The sequence below is a fragment of the Pteropus medius genome, unplaced genomic scaffold (genome assembly GCF_902729225.1).
Source record: "Pteropus medius unplaced genomic scaffold, Ma_sr-lr_union100, whole genome shotgun sequence".
In the NCBI taxonomy this organism is placed as follows: Eukaryota; Metazoa; Chordata; class Mammalia; order Chiroptera; family Pteropodidae; genus Pteropus; species Pteropus medius.
This window is the reverse complement of record NW_024340692.1, coordinates 963,126-980,613: the sequence shown is the minus strand read 5'-3', so window position 1 is coordinate 980,613 and position 17,488 is coordinate 963,126. Positions and strand designations below refer to the sequence as shown.

The 17,488-nt window shown below is 35.1% G+C and overlaps 1 pseudogene; it reads left to right on the top strand.

Moving 5' to 3' along the window:
* Positions 1-520: 520 nt before the first annotated feature.
* LOC120594075 (uncharacterized) lies at positions 521-639 on the top strand (annotated as a pseudogene).
* The last annotated feature ends 16,849 nt before the right edge of the window (positions 640-17,488 follow it).

The following is a 17,488-nucleotide window of genomic DNA, read 5'->3' as shown; positions in this document are numbered from 1 at the left end:
AATTTTGAAACTTTTCAAAATGCTACTTTGATATTATAGTTTGCCCTATGCTATTGTAGTTGCACACTCTTCTCCCTATTTCTGAGTCAGTGCTATCCTACCCTGCAGGTAGTGAGTGTGCTAACTGTAGATAAGTATTTAAGTCAAGACTATATAGTTATGGTGATAGGCTGAACAATGGCCTCCCAAATACAGTTGCTTTCTAATCCCAGGAATCTGTAAATACATTCCCTTAAAAGGAAAAAGAGAGATTTCAAATGTGATTAAGAATTCTAAAATAGAGAGATTATCTTGGATTATTCAAATAGACCCAGTGTACTATTAAACAACTAGACCTAACAGACATATATAGAACACTTCATCGAATAGTAGCAAAATACATTCTTCTCGCATGCATATGAAATATTATCCAGGATAGCCCATTAAGGCACAAAACAAGTCTCCACAAATTTAAAAAAGATTGAAAGCATACAAAGTATCTTTCAAACTACAATGGAATGAAACTAGAAATCAATAAGGTGTCTACAGCTACACTACCCTGAACAAGCCTGATCTTGTCTGATCTCGGAAGCTAAGCAGGATCAGGCCTGGTTAGTACTTGAATGGGAAACCACTTAGGAAGACCAGGTGCTATAGGCATAAAAAATAAAAATAAAAAAATAAGAGATTGTAAGCTGACAAGTCCTTGCAATCTGTGAGGTCAACCAAGGGTTGCCTCGTCTAAAAAAAATAAAAAATAATTTAAAAAAGAAAGAAATCAATAACGCAAGGAAAGCTGGAAAATTCACAAATATGTAGAAATTAAACAACCAACAAATCTAAAAAGAAATCAAAAGGGAAATTAGAAAATACTTTTAGAAGAATGAAAATGAAAACGCAACTAATGCAAAAGTAGCGCTCATAGGGAACTTTATAGTTCTAAATGCTTACAATAAAAAGAGAGATCTCTTTTAAGTCAATAACCTAACTTTACACTTCAAAGAACTAGAAAAAGAAAAACAAACTAAACCTAAAGCTAGCAGAAGGAAGTAATTATAAAGATTAGAGCAGAGATAAATAAAATAGAGAATAGAAAAAATAAAAAAAGAAATAGAAAATAGAATATAAAAGTAGGTTTTTTAAAAAGATCAACAAATTTGATAGATCTTTGGCTAAATTGACTAGGAAAAAAAGAGAATATGTAGATAAATAAAATGAGAAATAAAGTGAGGACATTATCAACCTACAGAAATAAAAAGAATTTTAAGAGAATACTATCAACAATTGTAAGCCAACAAATTGCATACATAGATAAAATAGACAAATTCCTAAAAACATACAAATTACCAAAACTGACTCATGAAGCGATGGAAAATCTGAATAGATTTATAACAAGTTGAGAGATTAATCAGTAGTCAAAAGCCACTCAACGAAAAAGAGTCCAGGACTGGGTAGCTTTACTGGTGAATTCTACCAAACATTTAAAGAATTAACATCAATCTTTCTCAAAGTCTTCCCTCCCCGCCACAAAAAAAAAAAAAAAAAATAGAAGAAGAGGGAACACTTCCTAACTCATTCTATGAGATCAGTGTTATCTGTTACCAAAGTCAAAGACATCACAAGAAAAGAACTATAGCCCAATATTTCTTATTACCACTGATGCAAAAATCGTTAAAGTATTAACAAACCAAATTCAGCAACAAATAAAAAAGAATATAGTCAGAGACCATATTCCTATCCTAAGAATGCAAGGTTGGCTTAATATGTGAAACAATTTATATAATACATCATTGTAGATAATAAAGGACAAAACTCATATGGCTATCCAATAGATGCAGAAAAAAAATTGACAAAATTAAACATCAATTAATGATTAAAATCTCCCAGCAAATCGAGAATAGGAGGAAACTTTCTTAACTCGATGAAAAGCACATCTATGAAAAATCTTCAGCTAATGCCATACTTAATGGATAAATACTGAAAACTACGTACCCAAGTAATTAAAAGTAGCCAGATTGGAAAGGAAGTAGTAAACTATATTTGCAGATGATATGATCCTATATGTAGAAATTCTTAAGGAATGCACACAGGCACAAACATAATGCAAAACTGCTAGAACAATGGTAAGCAAAGTTGTAAGATGCGAGCACAATATTCAAAACTCAATTGTGTTTCTGCAAACAATTATTTAAAAAGTAAGTTGAAGAAAATAATCCCATTCATAAAGAATGAAACAGAATAAGAAATGTAAGTGTAAATTTAACAAAAGAAGTTCAGTATTTACACAATGAAAACAATAAACATTGTTGAAAGTAATTAAAGAACATATCCATTAATGGAGAGTCAGTCCATGGCCCTTGAGTAGAAGATTTAAGAATCTTTTATGGAAATCTTTTATACTAAAATTTATATGAAAATGAAAGGACCTAGAAGAGTCTAAATGATTTTGAAAAAGAACAAAAGTTTATTTACTACAAAGCTACAGTATCAAGACAGCGCGATATTTGCATAAAAATATCCCTATGGATCAGTGGAACAGAAGTGAGACCAGAAACAAACCCTGGCATTTATGGTCAATTGATTTTTAACAAAAGCACCAAGATAACTCAATGAGGAAAAGACGATCTTTTCAACAAACAGTTTTATCAGCACCATATACTGAAATTAACTCAAAGTGTATCATAGATATCAATGTAAGAGCTAAAAGTATAAAACATCTAAAAGAAAACATAGGAGAAAATCTTCATGACTTTTGGTTAGGTAAAGAGCTCTTAAATGTGATAGCAAAAGCACAAGCCATAAGAGAAAAAAAACCTGATAAATCAGACTTCATCTAAATTAGAGCTTTGCACTTCAAAAAACACCATTAAGAAAATAAAAAGACAAGTCTCAGAGTGGGTGAGAATATTTGTAAATCATATATATGATAAAGGAGTTGTATCTGGAATATGTAAAGAACTCTTAATGCTTAATAATAAGATAATTCAATTATGAAATGAGCAAAATGGCATATGACCAGCTAACAAGTACATTAAAAAGTGTTCCATGTTATTAGTCACTAAAGAAATTAAAATCACAGTAAGTTACCATTGCACATGCACTAGAATGGCTATAATTAAAAAGACAGACAATATCAAGTGTTGGTGAGTATGTAATGCAGCTGGAAACTTGATCTTCATAATTTGCTAGTGGAAATGCACATCTCTTTTGCAAAACAGTTTGGCAGTTTCTTAAAAGGTTTCGTGAACTTACCAAAGGATTCAGCAATTCTACTCTTAAGAATCTACCCAAGAAATAAAAACATATGAGCAAACATTTGAATGTTGTTCATAGAAGTATTACCATAATAGCGCAAAATGGAAACAATTGAAGTGTCTATCAACCTGATGAATGGGCAAATAAAATGTGGTACAGCCATACAATGAAATAATATTCAGCAATCAAAAGAAATTAAACCATGGTACATGCTAAAGCATGGATGAACCTCAAAAACATTACGGTAGGTAAAAGAAGCCAGATCCATAGGGATACATACTGTGTGATTCCATTTACATGAAATGTACAAAAGTGAACATTTATAGATACAGAAAGTAGATCAATGAATCTTGGGGCTGGGGGTGTGTCAGTGGGGACTGACTACAAATAGGCTTGTGGAAAATTTGGGGGGCGTGATGAAAAAGCTCTAAATTCAGATTATGCTGATGGTTGCATAACTTTATACATTTGTTGAAAATCAATGAATTATACACTTACTTTTGGTATATAAATTATATATCCCAATAAAGTTTATTTTAAGTTGTTAGAGGGAAATAACCAAGAGAGAAAAAAAAATTAAGATTAAGCTGTTCTTTAATCGCATAGCCTGCTTACTTACTTTATTGTAGCACTTAATTGTACTTTTTTCAAATAAGCTATCTTATTCTTTGACTTACATTTCCCACTGGAAATGTAAAAAGAAGCATGACTGATTAATTTGGTAACTATTCTTTCCTGCTCACGACATTATTCTGTACTAGGTCTTCAGGTGGAGTATATCAGTCTTAGCCAACTGACATCTCAAGCACTGGTGCCAAAACCGGAAGCAGAAATCAGGAAGAGCCAGGAGACTAAAGAGAATAAAGGCACACAGTATACAATTTCAAGGTGTGCTTAGCAGAACAGTTCCAGGCATCCTGAGAGCCCAGGGTGAGAATCCTGCTGTGGTGACTATTACTGTGCCTGACAGTCAGCCTAAATCAAGGAAGGGATACCAGGAAGAGAAAAGGAGAAGAGAGGACTGGAGGAAGTGAGGAAAAAGAACAAAATGTTGGTAAATAACCTCGTTACCAGCAATTTCTGGTATTCCAAAATCAGTATCCAGCTGATGAGCTGCTAGAGATGTGTGAGGACCATTTATATTATCAGACACACTGAAAACATTTGGTTCATGGCTCCAAAATAGTTGAATCCTAGAAACTTACTATCACATTTCATAGCTTTGGGGAAAATCAGAAAAGGAAAGGAAAGATTGGGCAGAGATTCAAAGAGGAAATGCCTTCTGCCAAACCAGGTCACCAGAGCTTCCTCTCTAGGCACAGATTGCCTGCTGGGAGTGGAGCCTAAGGCAGGCCCTACCCCATCAGACAAAGGGTCTTGTTCGTGAATCAGTTTACTTCAACAATGTGACAGGCTGAGACAGGTTCGCATCTCATCTACATTTTTTTTCTGTAAGGTGGAGAATAAAATAAGATGCTAGTCCCATGTATGTGCATGTGGATGTTTTTGTGACTTGGACAGAGGAAGGAAGAGAAAAGTGGGAGGTGAACCTCAAAGGAATCTAATGTTTCTTAAGGGTGCACATGACAAGCACTTTTAGGCACTTTTCTTTCATTTAGTCCTTCCAACAACCTGTGAGATGGGTATTAGTATACATACTTTACAGATAAGAAACCGAAGCTCAAAAATCTTTCCTACCTATGAAATAGATAACATTACACATTATATACATTATATGCAGGTAAGAACTTAAGGCTCAAAATCTTGAGTCACCAGCATGACATATTTAGTGAGTGGCAGAGCGAGGATTTAAATTCAGGTCTACATGAGCCCTAAGCCCCTGTTCTATTATACTACATTGTCCATTTAGGTCAAATAGTTTTAAACAAATGTTCAGGCTTTCAGCTTGGGCATTCTGATTTCTTGTTTCTGGATGATAATGAGCCAGCCAAAAGTCCTCCTGGGAATTCTTTTCTCCCCTCTGGCTAGAAGAATAGAAAAATACCATCGTGCCCTTGAAGCTTCACTAACAATCACAACTATAAAGGCTGCAGAAAGTGTTGAGAGCATATTATCAACAAATGGCTTAAGACAAACCTTCAGAGGGTTTGCAGCCACCCACACCATTTGTAAAATCTTAGGGAAGAAACCTGATCCAGAACATAGTTGGAAAGAAACAAACCCCAGTATCAGAAATATAAAAGGAGGAGGATCATTGCTTTTAGAGAACTTGTTTTATCATGAACAATAAAAGTGTTCCAGTTGATTCAACAAAAAATAACCGAAAACAAGGCTATTTTTTAAAAGGCATTTATAGGTCTGCGGGTTTCATTTCCTTGGCCTTTAGATCTTCAGCCTCTCATTCTGAGCAGCAGATGCTGTCCTATAAGGAAGACCACCTGCTTTCTAGGGCATCGCTGCAACAAATAGCTTTGAGGGAGAGAGAGGAAAGATCCAGGATGAAAAGGAAAGAATTAGAAAGGGGGAAATGGGAAATTAAGAAGTTGGCTTAATGCACATCTTCTGAATTATTCAACTGCTAAAAAGCCGACAGATTTCTTTTGACACTTGACTGTCTCACTCTGTGTCTATACCCATATTCCACTTTATAAGGACCTACTTTAAGAGAATTCTGTCCATCTGTACAGCTCAGTTTTGTGACATATTTATCTTTCTTTGCAAAGCGGAGGCATACAAATTTATAGAACAGGGTATTAATTAGATGGTATTTTGGTTTAGGAAAGTTGCTCGACTTTAGAAAGACTCCCGGGGGTGAATCTTTTTGTAAAAGAAATATTCTTTTGGAAATTAAAATAGCTCACATTCACTTACTCCTTCCCCTCAACAAAATGACTTAGACATTTCTAAAACTGTGTTAAACTCTTACTTGAGGCAGCAGGTATGACTTGAGTCACTTGAAATTATAACCTCAAAGGCTAATTGTTTAGAGAGAACTGGGTCCTCACATGCCAAGGAAAATAAGACATTAAGAAAATCATTCATATAATTCCAACCAAGTTAACACACTCACCTGGAACACACTAGTAATAAAAAGTAATAACAGGAAAACGTCTACGGTTTGGGAGTCTCAGGAAATAATTTGTTTTAGAAAGCTGAATTTTCCATATATTGAAGGTTTTCCTTTTATTAAACACCATATGTTATTATTTTAAATTTTAACTGGGTTTAAGACCTTTATCAAATATATCATACACTGCTTTGTCTTCTTAAACAGTGTTTATTTAGTTACAGTTTATTCTATTAGTACTTTAAAAAGAATTCCAGAGAACTATTAAACTATATTGAAAACATAATTTGAACTATTTTTGATGTCCCAGGATCTTCATATCAAACACCAGTGATAGTATGAAGCTATAATAAGGCAATGCTCGTGGGAAGATAAGCATATTTGGTTCTCTTATTCAGTGGTGGCCATATCCTCTCTTCCTGTGTTGTTTTCATTTTTATGTCTGATTTCGAGAGTTGTTCAGTCTCTTCTCTTTTGTTCATGTTCCAGGTCTACCTCTGAAAGTCCCTTCCCTCTTTCAGAGTATTATTTCTAATATTCCACGAGCTTGAAAATCAAATGACCCATTAGAATAAAAAGGTGCTAAGTAAAGTCTCGAGAGAAGATCTGCTAGGAGTAATATACAAGCACATTTAGATCTCTTCTAATGTGTAGCTCAGCAACCAGAGAAAAAAGGTTGAAATAACTTTCTCTAAGAGTAGGGATGACAGATGAAATTCAGGGAGCGATATATGGGACATACTTATACTCAATAATTATTTGTTGTTTATCTGAATTCAAAATTAATAGGACATTTTGTATTTTTATTTATTAAATAGGTCACCTCTAAAAGGTGCTGCTTTCCTGCTTCAGCATGCCTTAAGCATCCAGGCTCTTTATTACAATGGTTAAGTAGAGTTGACCCAGACCAGATGGCTCTCAAAGAATTCTTTAACTCTAGATATTACGGCAACAAAAATATTTACTGAGAGATAACTAAAATCAAATTCTCTATCATAGCCATATCTTTTTTCTATATAATTAACATGTACACAAATATATCAATAAATTGTAAAGATCACCCACCAGAAGGCTGGTATGAATCTTCAGCTTCTTTTTGTGATGTAACATTTATCCTCCATGGTTAAAGGGAGAGCCTCTGGGCTGGACTAGGTCTTTTTTCTAGATTTTGCTGATGTTTTTATGCCTATGTTTGGGCATTCTTATAACTTGAAGCTAGCTGAAGGGCATTCTTAGTTTCTGCTAATGTAATTGTTTAAAGTGACTTCAATAAACATATCTTCAAATATTTATTTTTCTGAGGTATTTAACCTCCTGGAACGTATTCTGCAAAATGACCATTAGAAATCACATTTTTACCGGGGACAGCTTGTTTTGGCCTTAATCCGAGACACTGCCAAGATGTAGAAGTTAATAGTCTAAACCCTTTGGCATGGAGATTCTTGTACTGGCACAAACTTTCTGTGTAATAACGTTAATATCCTTTCCCTCCTCCACTACCACACACACAATCCAATCAGAGTTACTAAAAATCTGAAACATATGAATGATATAGCACTGATTTGGGTGGCACATATGCCCTTTTAAACTTTCTTTTTGGTTATTGAATGTATTCCAGGTAAAATAGTTGACTTGGTAACTGAGATTTGGATAAGTAAAATGTTTCAGCCTTGGAGCAGACCAAATAAATTAGAATAATTCTCTATTTCAAAACATGAAAAATAGATGAGGCTATCACTTCTGCAGTACTCCTGCCAATATGTAGAATCCAAATCTAATCAGAAGGAAATAGACAAACTCAACTTGAGGGACATTCTACAGTATAATTGACCTATACTTTTCAAAAGTGTCAAGATCAAGAAAGGCAAAATCTGGAGGTTCCAGTCAAGCTGTCAGAGTAGGTAAATGCTGTGCATGCTTCCTTCCATGACCACATTAAAATCACAACTAAATTATGAAACAGTCAACCTGGAGAACGATCTGAAGACTAACTGAATAAAACTCCTGTGACTATAGATATAAAGAGGAGACCACATTGAGACAGGCAGGAGGACCAGAAATGTAAAACAGGCTGGTCCCACCATATGTGTGGTAGTTGAGCATCGGGAGGATATCTTGGCTGCGAAGGACCCCTGGAAGAGCAAGGGGCTTCAACCCCAGACTAGGGCTACCAAGCTCAGGGTTCCAGTGCTGGGAAGAGGAGTCACCACAAAATTTGGCTGTGAACATCAGTGAGGATTATGACCATCAGGGTGAGATAGAAGGCAGCTGAGAACACAGACATCCCTTTAAAGGGCCTGCACACACTTGCTTGCTCACAGGCACTCACCTTAGGCTCTGGCAGAGCAACAGTAGTTCAGGAGGTGCCAGAGACATACAAGGAAAGATTGAGTTTTGTGGCTTCAGGATGAGGGCTGGGAGGACGGCCACCACTGTCTCTTTGTTGAGCCCTCTTCCTGTGCAGTCTATAGGTGAACACCATCTTGCCCATGTTGGGCCCTCCCCCAACATGGCTAAATCTGAATCTGTATTGACCTGGTGAGATCTGCTCATTCCACCCTAGAACTCCCTGAGACCCCAACCCATCCAACTCACAAATTGTGGGTGACAATTTCATCAATGGGCAACCTGCCCCATCCTGTACTATTGGCAAGAGGCTCCTTAGGCAGCAATCAACAGGCTTTAGTTTGCACACCTCCAGAGACACTTTTGGCGGAGGACAACCAACCCGGCCCTAGCTGCAGTATTTCTTGAAAAAATTTTGAGGGTCTGTGGCATGGAGGCAGGCAACGGCTGGTCTTGGTGTGAGCTGAGATTTTTGTGAGTGGCTACAAGCTCAGCATTGGCAACAAAGCTAAATTTGCACTAACCCTGGGAACACTACTTACCGGACTCTGGTGACTCCCTGAGACCCTGCCTCATCTAACTTACATACTGCCAAGTCTCATTCAGCTACTGAGTTTTACTGTAGCCAACAAGCAGCCTCAGGCCTGTGGGGGTGCCCTGAGCCTTTTGCTGCCCCAGGACAGGTAGTGGAGACAGTCAGTCTTGGTTTGCCATGTGGCCTCTCCTACATGCCTCCAAATCCAGAACAGGCAATGACCAAGCACAGCTAGCTTTGTAGCTCCTATCAAGTATCCTCAGGCTGGTCACAGGCAATGGCTGACCTTGGCCTACATGAGAGTTCCTCCCAAAGGGCTCCAAAACCAACATACCTGGAGGCTGGCATTAGACCTCAACAAAGCACCACCTTGTTAGCTCCACAAGCAGCAAACTCAAAGAGTGATCTCAACAAGCACACAAGTCCACAGGGGCTAATTCCACTATGTAGGTTCAGCTCTGACACAGCAGATCATATGCTGTGGGCATGGTCGATTCTCACAGCCAGTCAGCCTGAGAGTCAATCCCACACACTGACATGCCAACAACAATCAAGGCTCAACTACAACAGAAGGGTGCACACAGCCCACACAAGGAGCAGTCCTGGAGCACCTAGCACAGGTGATCAGTAAGATTGTGCCTCTGGGCCACACAGAGCACCTACTGCATAAGGCCACCTGGCTAATACTGGGAGACTGAGAAGATAAATCTAATACACAGAAACAAACACAAAGAGGCAGCCAAAATGAGAAAACAAAGAAATAATTCCCAAATGAAAGAATAGGAGAAAACTCCAGAAAAAATAAAAAATGAAATGGAGGCAAGCAACCCACCAGATATAAAGTTCAAAATAATGGTTATAAGGATGCTTAATGAACTTAGGGGAAGAATAAATGATCTTAGTGAGAACTTCAACAAAGAGATAGTAAGTATAAAAAAAGACATAGAAACCATAAAAAAGAAGCATCAAAAATAAAGAATACAATAACTGAAATGAATACACTAGAAGAAATCAATAGTAGAGTAGATGAAGTAGAGGATTGAATCAGTAATTTGCAAGACAAGGTAGCAGAAAACACCCAATTGAAACAGCAAAAAGAAAAGAAAGAATTTAAAAAATTAAGGATAGTTTAAGGGACCTCTGGGAGAACAACAAGTATAACAACATTTGCATCATAGGGGTAACAGAAGGAGAACAGAGAAAGCAAGAGATTGAGAACCTATTTGAGGAAATAATGACCCACAACTTCCCTAACTTGGTGAAGGAAATAGACACACAAGTCCAGGAAGCGCAGAGAGTCCCAAACAAGATGAAACCAAACAGACCTAATTATGATGAAGACACATCATAATTAAAATGGCAAAGTTTGAAGACAAAGAGAGAATCCTAGAAGCAGCAAGAGAAAGGCAGCTACTTGCTTAAAAGGGTACTCCCATAAAAATGTCAGCTGATTTCTCAACAGAAGCTTTGCAGGCCAGAAGGGATTAGCACAAAATATTCAAAGTGATAAAAAGCAAGGACTTACAACCAAGACTACTCATCCAGCAAGGCTATCAATTAAAATTGAAGATGAGATAAAGAGTTTCCCAGACAGGAAAAAGCTAAAGGAATTCAGTACCACCAAGTCAGCATTATAAGAAATGTTGAAGAGACTTTTTTTAAGAAGAAGAAGAGGACAGAAAAAAAAAAAGAACATAAATATGAATGATAAAATTGGAATAACTAGATACCTATCAATAATCACTTTAAATGTAAATAGATTAAATGCTCTAATCAAAAGACATAGGATAGCCAAATGGAAAAGAAAACAAGACCCATACATATGCTGTCTATAGGAGACCCACTTCAGATTGAAAGACACACACAGAATGAAAGTAAAAAGATGGAAAAAGATGTTTCATGCAAATGGAAATTAAAAGAAGTTAGGGTAGCAATACTTACATTAGGTAAAATAGACTTTAAAACAAAGGCTATAATAAGAGACAAAGAAGGACATTACATAATGGTAAGAGAATTAATCCAACAAGAGGACATAACCCTAGTTAACATTTATGCACCAAACATAAAAGCACCTAAATATGTAAAGGAAATATGGACTGACATAAAGGAAAAGATTAATAGTAATACAATCTAGTAGGGGAGTTTAACACCCCACTGACACCAATGGATGCATTTTTCAGACAAAAAAATCAATGAGGAAACAGTGGATTTAAATGATACACTAGGTCAGATGGACTTAATTGCTATTTTTAGAGCATTTCACCCTAAAGCAGCAGAATATACATTCTTCTCAAGTGCACATAAAACATTTTCTAAGATAGGCCACATATTAGGCCACAAAATAAGTCAGTAAATTTAATAAGATTGAAATCGTGATCAGTGTCTTCCCTGACCACAATGGTATGAAACTAGAAATAAATTATAAAAAAAAAAAAAAATAACTGAAAAATAAACGAGCACATGGAGGCTAAATAACATGCTACTAAACAATAAATGGTTTAACAATGAGATAAAGAATGAAATCAAAAGAATGTACTCTCAGACAAATGAAAATGAAAACACGACCCAAAATCTATGAGAAACAGTGAAAGCAGTCCTAAGAGGGAGATTCATAGCAAAACAGGCCAACTTCAAGAAACAAGAAAAATCTCAAATGAACAATCTAATTTTATATGTAAAGGAACTAGAAAAAGAACAGCAAAGCCCAAAGTGAGAAGGAAGAAGGCAATAATAACAGAGCAGAAAGAAATGAAATAGAATTTTAAAAAAATACAATGGGTTAACAAAACCAAAAACTGGTTCTTTGAAAAGATAAACAAAATTGATTAACATTTAACCAGCTTCATCAAGAGAAAAAGAGAGAGGACCCAAATAAATAAAATCAGAAATGAAAGGAGAAAAGTGAAAACTGATTCTAGAAATACAAAGGATTATAAGAAAATACTACAAGCAATTATATGTCAATTGGACAATCTGGAAGAAATGGCTATATTTCTAGAAACATAATCTTCCGAAGCTGAGTCAAGAAGGAACAGAAAATCTGAACCGATCAATTATACTAACTAAATTGATTCAGTAATCAAAAACCTTCCAACAAACAAAAGTCCTGGACCAGATAGCTTCACAGGTTAATTTTACCAAACATTCAAAGAAAAATTAATACCTGTTCTTCTCAAACTATCCCCAAAAAGGCTCCGAAACTTATTTTCTGAGGCCACATTACCCTGATTCCAAAACCAAAGACATTCCAAAAAAGAAAATAAAATTATAGGCCTATATCCCTGACGAACATAGACGTAAAAATCCTTAACAAAATATTAGCAAACTGAATTCAGCAATACATCAAAAAGATTAAGTTGGATTTACTCCTAAGATGCAAGCTTGGTTCAATATTTGCCAGTCAATTAATGTGATACATATATTAACAACTTAAAAGATAAAAATCATATGATCATATCAATAGATGCAGAAAAATCATTGACAAAATCCAGCATTCACTTTTGATAAAATCTCTCAGCGAAATGGGAGTAAAGGGAACAAATCTCAACCATAATAAAGGCCACAGATGACAAATCCACAGCTAATATCATATTCAATGGGGAAAATCTAAAAGCATTTTCCTTAAGATCATGAACAAGACAAGGATGTCCATTTTCACCACTTTATTCAACATGAATAGTATACAATGAGATAAATAGTATTCAACGAGAGTATACAATGGGGTAAAGACAATCTATTCAATAAATGGTGTTGGGTCAAAAACTCATGCAAAAAAATGACTGAGCCACCTTCTTACACCATATAAAAGAATGAATTCAAAATAAATTAAAGACTTAAATGTAAGACCCAAAACCATAAAACTCCTAGAGGAAAACATAGGCAGTAAACTCTCTGACATTGTTCTTAGTATATTTTTTTCTGATATATCTCCTTGGACAAGGAAAGCAAAGCAAGCAAACAAACAAACAAACAAACAAACAAATGTGACTACATGAAACTAAAAAATATTTTTGCAGAGCAAAGGAATCCATGACCAAAACAAAAGAACAATCTACTTAATGGGAGAGGATATTTGCCAATGACATATATGAGGGGTTAATATCTAAAATTATAAAAAACTCATGCAACTCAACACCAAAAAAATAAACACTCCAATTAAAAATAGACAAAGGACCTGAATAAGCATTTCTCCAAAGATGACATACAGATGGACAATAAACATGTGAAAAGATGCTCAACATTTCTATTCATCAGAGAAATTCACATTAAAACCACAGTGAGATATTACCTCTCACCTATCAGAATGGCTACCATCAATAAATCAACAAACAACAAATGTTGGAGAGAATTTGGAGAAAAGAGAATCTTCATACATTGTTGGTGAGATTGCAAATTGGTACAGCCACTATGGAAAACAGTTTGTACATTCTTCAAAATATTAAACATAGAACTACTTTATGACCCAGCAATTGCACTTCTGGGTATTTATCCGAAGATAACAAAAACACTAATTTGAAAAGATATATGCACCCTTTTGTTCACTGCAGCATTATTTACAATAGTCAAAATATGGACACAATCTAAGTGCCCATCAAGGGATGAATGGATAAAGAAGGCGTGATGCATGTATATAATGGAATATTACTCAGTCATAAAAAATGAAATCTTTTTCATTTTTTTCAAGAAGGGTATTATGCTAAGTGAAATAAGTCAGACAGAGAAAAACAAATATCATATGATTTCACTTATATATGGAATCTAAGGAACAAAATAAATGAACAAACTAAATGAAAATAATCTCATAGATACAGAGAACAAACTGGTGATTGCCAGAAGGAATGGGGAGTTGGAGGGCTGAGTGAAAATGGTGAAGGGATTAAAAAGTACGAATTGGAAGTTATAGAAAAGTCACAGGGATGTGAAATACAGCATAAGGAATACAGTCAATAATATTGTACTAGCTATGTATAGTGTCAAGTGGATACTAGACTAATCAGGGGATTACTTTGTAAATTATATAAATGTCTAACCACTATGCTGTACACCTGATACTAGTATGAAATAATATCAAATGTCGACTCTAATTGAAAATTAAAAATAAAAAATATTTACCTGCACCTCTTCTGCCACCCCCATTCCCACAAAAGACAAAATCTTGGGAACTCTTCCAGGCTGAAGACTTAAGAGACATAACAATAAACGCACTGTGTAATCCTGAATTAACCTGATCAAAAAATTTACATAAGAAATTTTATTGGGATAACTGATTATATTTGAATGTAAACTGTAGATTAAATAATAATGTTGAACAAAGTTAAATTTTTCTGATTCTGATAACTGAAAATCAGTTATGGTTATTTAAGAGAATGGCCTTAATGTATACAGTTCAATGTTTAGGGACAGAAGGTATGATGTGGCCAACTTATTTTCAATATATACATGTAAAAGGAGAGAAGGATAAAACAAATGGGGCAATATTTAAACAACTGGTGATTCTGGTTAAAGGATATACAAGAGTTCTTTATAACCTTCTTGAAACTTTTCCGTATATTTAAAGTTATAACAAAAGTAACACAAAATATAAAGTAAATAATACTTATCTTAGTAATAACCTAAGCCCTCTCTAAAATGTGGCAAATCATACTATATGGAATTGTACTATCAAAAGAAAATGTCATTTTACATTTCATAATACTATAATAATTATAAAAAAGTTAAATGTCACTTGACCATTTAAATAAAAAGACATAGACATAATGTTTCTGCCTGTGAAGTAAAGCCTTTGTCTTAACTAGAGGTCCAACAGAAGACTCATTACTTAAAAAAAAAAAGTCCTTAAAATTGAAATAGCAAGACACATTTAGAACAGCTAAATGGGAGAAATATGGTGGAGGAAAATGGGAGATGTCCAATTCTGTCTGATGATACTGTAACCCAATTCCTTAGAACTTATATTATTCTGATTCTAAAAATAAGACTCAGTTCATAGATATTGTGGGAAAACAGTATATTATAAAGCTACATTGGCCCTCTTCTTTAGATACCTTCCTAATGACAAACCCCCAATCAAATTATAGACATCCAAAGTTTTCTTGAAAAATACCCCTATTTTAAGTATATCTAAAAAGGACCTCAGTTTGTGAGCCTTCCAGTTTCCAATTCTTCATATAAAGAGCTTTACAGTCAGGACTCCATTCTAACAACAAGTGAAAAGATGAACAGACTGAAAAATCATCAACTCTTCTTGGATCCATAAGAGAGGAGATACAGAGACAAACCACTGTGCTCAAATCTGGAGAGACAGAAAGGAGAATACAAGAAGTCATAAGTTACCTTGAGTAGAGACTCATGAGCAGAAACCGTTTGATTGGAAATCACTCAAGCAGAAACTACTGCAGGAATTGGTACAGAGGTAGAAAAACCTAAAATGTTATTGACAAATTACTAGTTTAGTGTGCACAACTCTGAGAGTTAAAAACTTCAAGAGGACTCAGTAATTCCTGCCCCGCCTTTCCTTTTTGTAAGATTTATCTCTGGGATCTCAAAAATATTTGTTGTGAAAACCAAAATCTATACCCATATAGCTTACTGTTCATACCAACATAACTTCATTATGCCAGTGTCTTTAACAATATTACCTCATTATTCCAGGAAAATCTTGCCCACAAAGATAAAAGTTGCAAATAACTTTTTTTTTTTCAGAAACTTCCTTTAAGAAATCATTTAAATAAATATTAAACTCTCCAATTCTTCAATAGATAACATCAAGCAATTGAAACCGCTGCTTACTTTCCAAGATTCTTTGAGCATTTACCTCTACACCTTTGCTTTGTTGTGTCCACCAGTGCTAAACAATTATATCACGATTCTTACCTCATCCTAACCAAGCCTCTACACTGAAAGACTTGCCTTAAACCAGACTCCGAAACTCTATTAACATCCTGATTTTGCCTTCTGCCCTCTGAGATGCACTAAAATTCTATTAAGATAGTGGTTGGCAATCATACAAATATTTGCTCTATAACCATTACCTTTACCATGATAAGAATAAACTCGACTTTTTCCTATTAATGGGTTGTCTTGATGATATTTTCATGGACCCATCATTGCACATTTGAGTGAGTTCATAAATGAACTAAAGAAATCATAGGCAGCATATTTAGGTTAGAGAGTCAGTGTGCTTTGGCACCACATGGCATACCTGCTAACTGCTAAAGCATCCAGTACTTTGCAAAGAATAACAAAGAGGCAAAGATTTTCATAGAAATCAAATTATAAAGGCCAGGCACTTTATGAAAGATTTTACTTTGTGCAAGGTTACTATGGAAGTCTAAGAATAGATCCTCAGAACAAGGTATTAATGATTCTCAGTAACTCTCCAAGGAGTTACAAATAGACCTTCAAAACAAGATCGCTTAGTTCACACTTAATGCTTTCTAATAAATATTATTATATAATATATGAGATATTAAATAATAAAATATGTAATAAATATATAATATATAAATATATTAGTTATATATATCTTTATGCAGGAAGTTATTCTGTTTTATTAATTAGGAATCTTGATCAGAGAAAAACAAATTGAGTTATCCAGAATTATGAAACAAACAAATCACCGGAGGCCTGGGATCAAAATCCAGGTCTCAAGAATTTTTGTTTGAAATTCTGCCCATTGTACCATAATTTAATCAGTATTTTTTCCTCAGAAAACACACTCTGAACTCAGTATCAGAATTCAGATTTATATGCTATCGATGTCTATAATTTCCAGCAGATGACTATAATACAGGTTGTCACAAATGCTGGTGTTTTCTCTTCACATCCCTGGGGAAGCTTTAATCTTCCAATAATATCAATTAAGCACTAATACTGTGTTCATATTGCCTTCTGTGTATGTTTAAAAATTGACAAGGCCTCATTGCTCAATGCACACATATTATTTATAGGGTCATGCCCTTGCCATTTAATCATGGAGTCCAGTGATTTATTATTTGTTTCATTTAAGAGAATTAATGGTTTTGTTGGCAATTATTCTGCAGCTACATTTTGACAGTCCTGATTAAGTCATGCCCAGTAGCCTCAAAAAAATAATGAGAAGGAAGAGAAGGAAGGAAGGAAAGAAGAAAGAAAGGAAGGGAGGAAGGAAGGAATGAAGGAAGGAAGGAAGGAAGGAAGGAAGGAAGGAAGGAAGGAAGGGGGATGGAGGGAGGGAAAACTTGTATCTTTATTTGAGACCCTTCATTCAGAGTTTTTTCTAGAAGAAGCCACAGGTCAATATAGTTCAAGCTTTTATTCAATAAGCTGACCGTCTAGTCTCAGTAGAGATCTAGTAGGATAAGAGT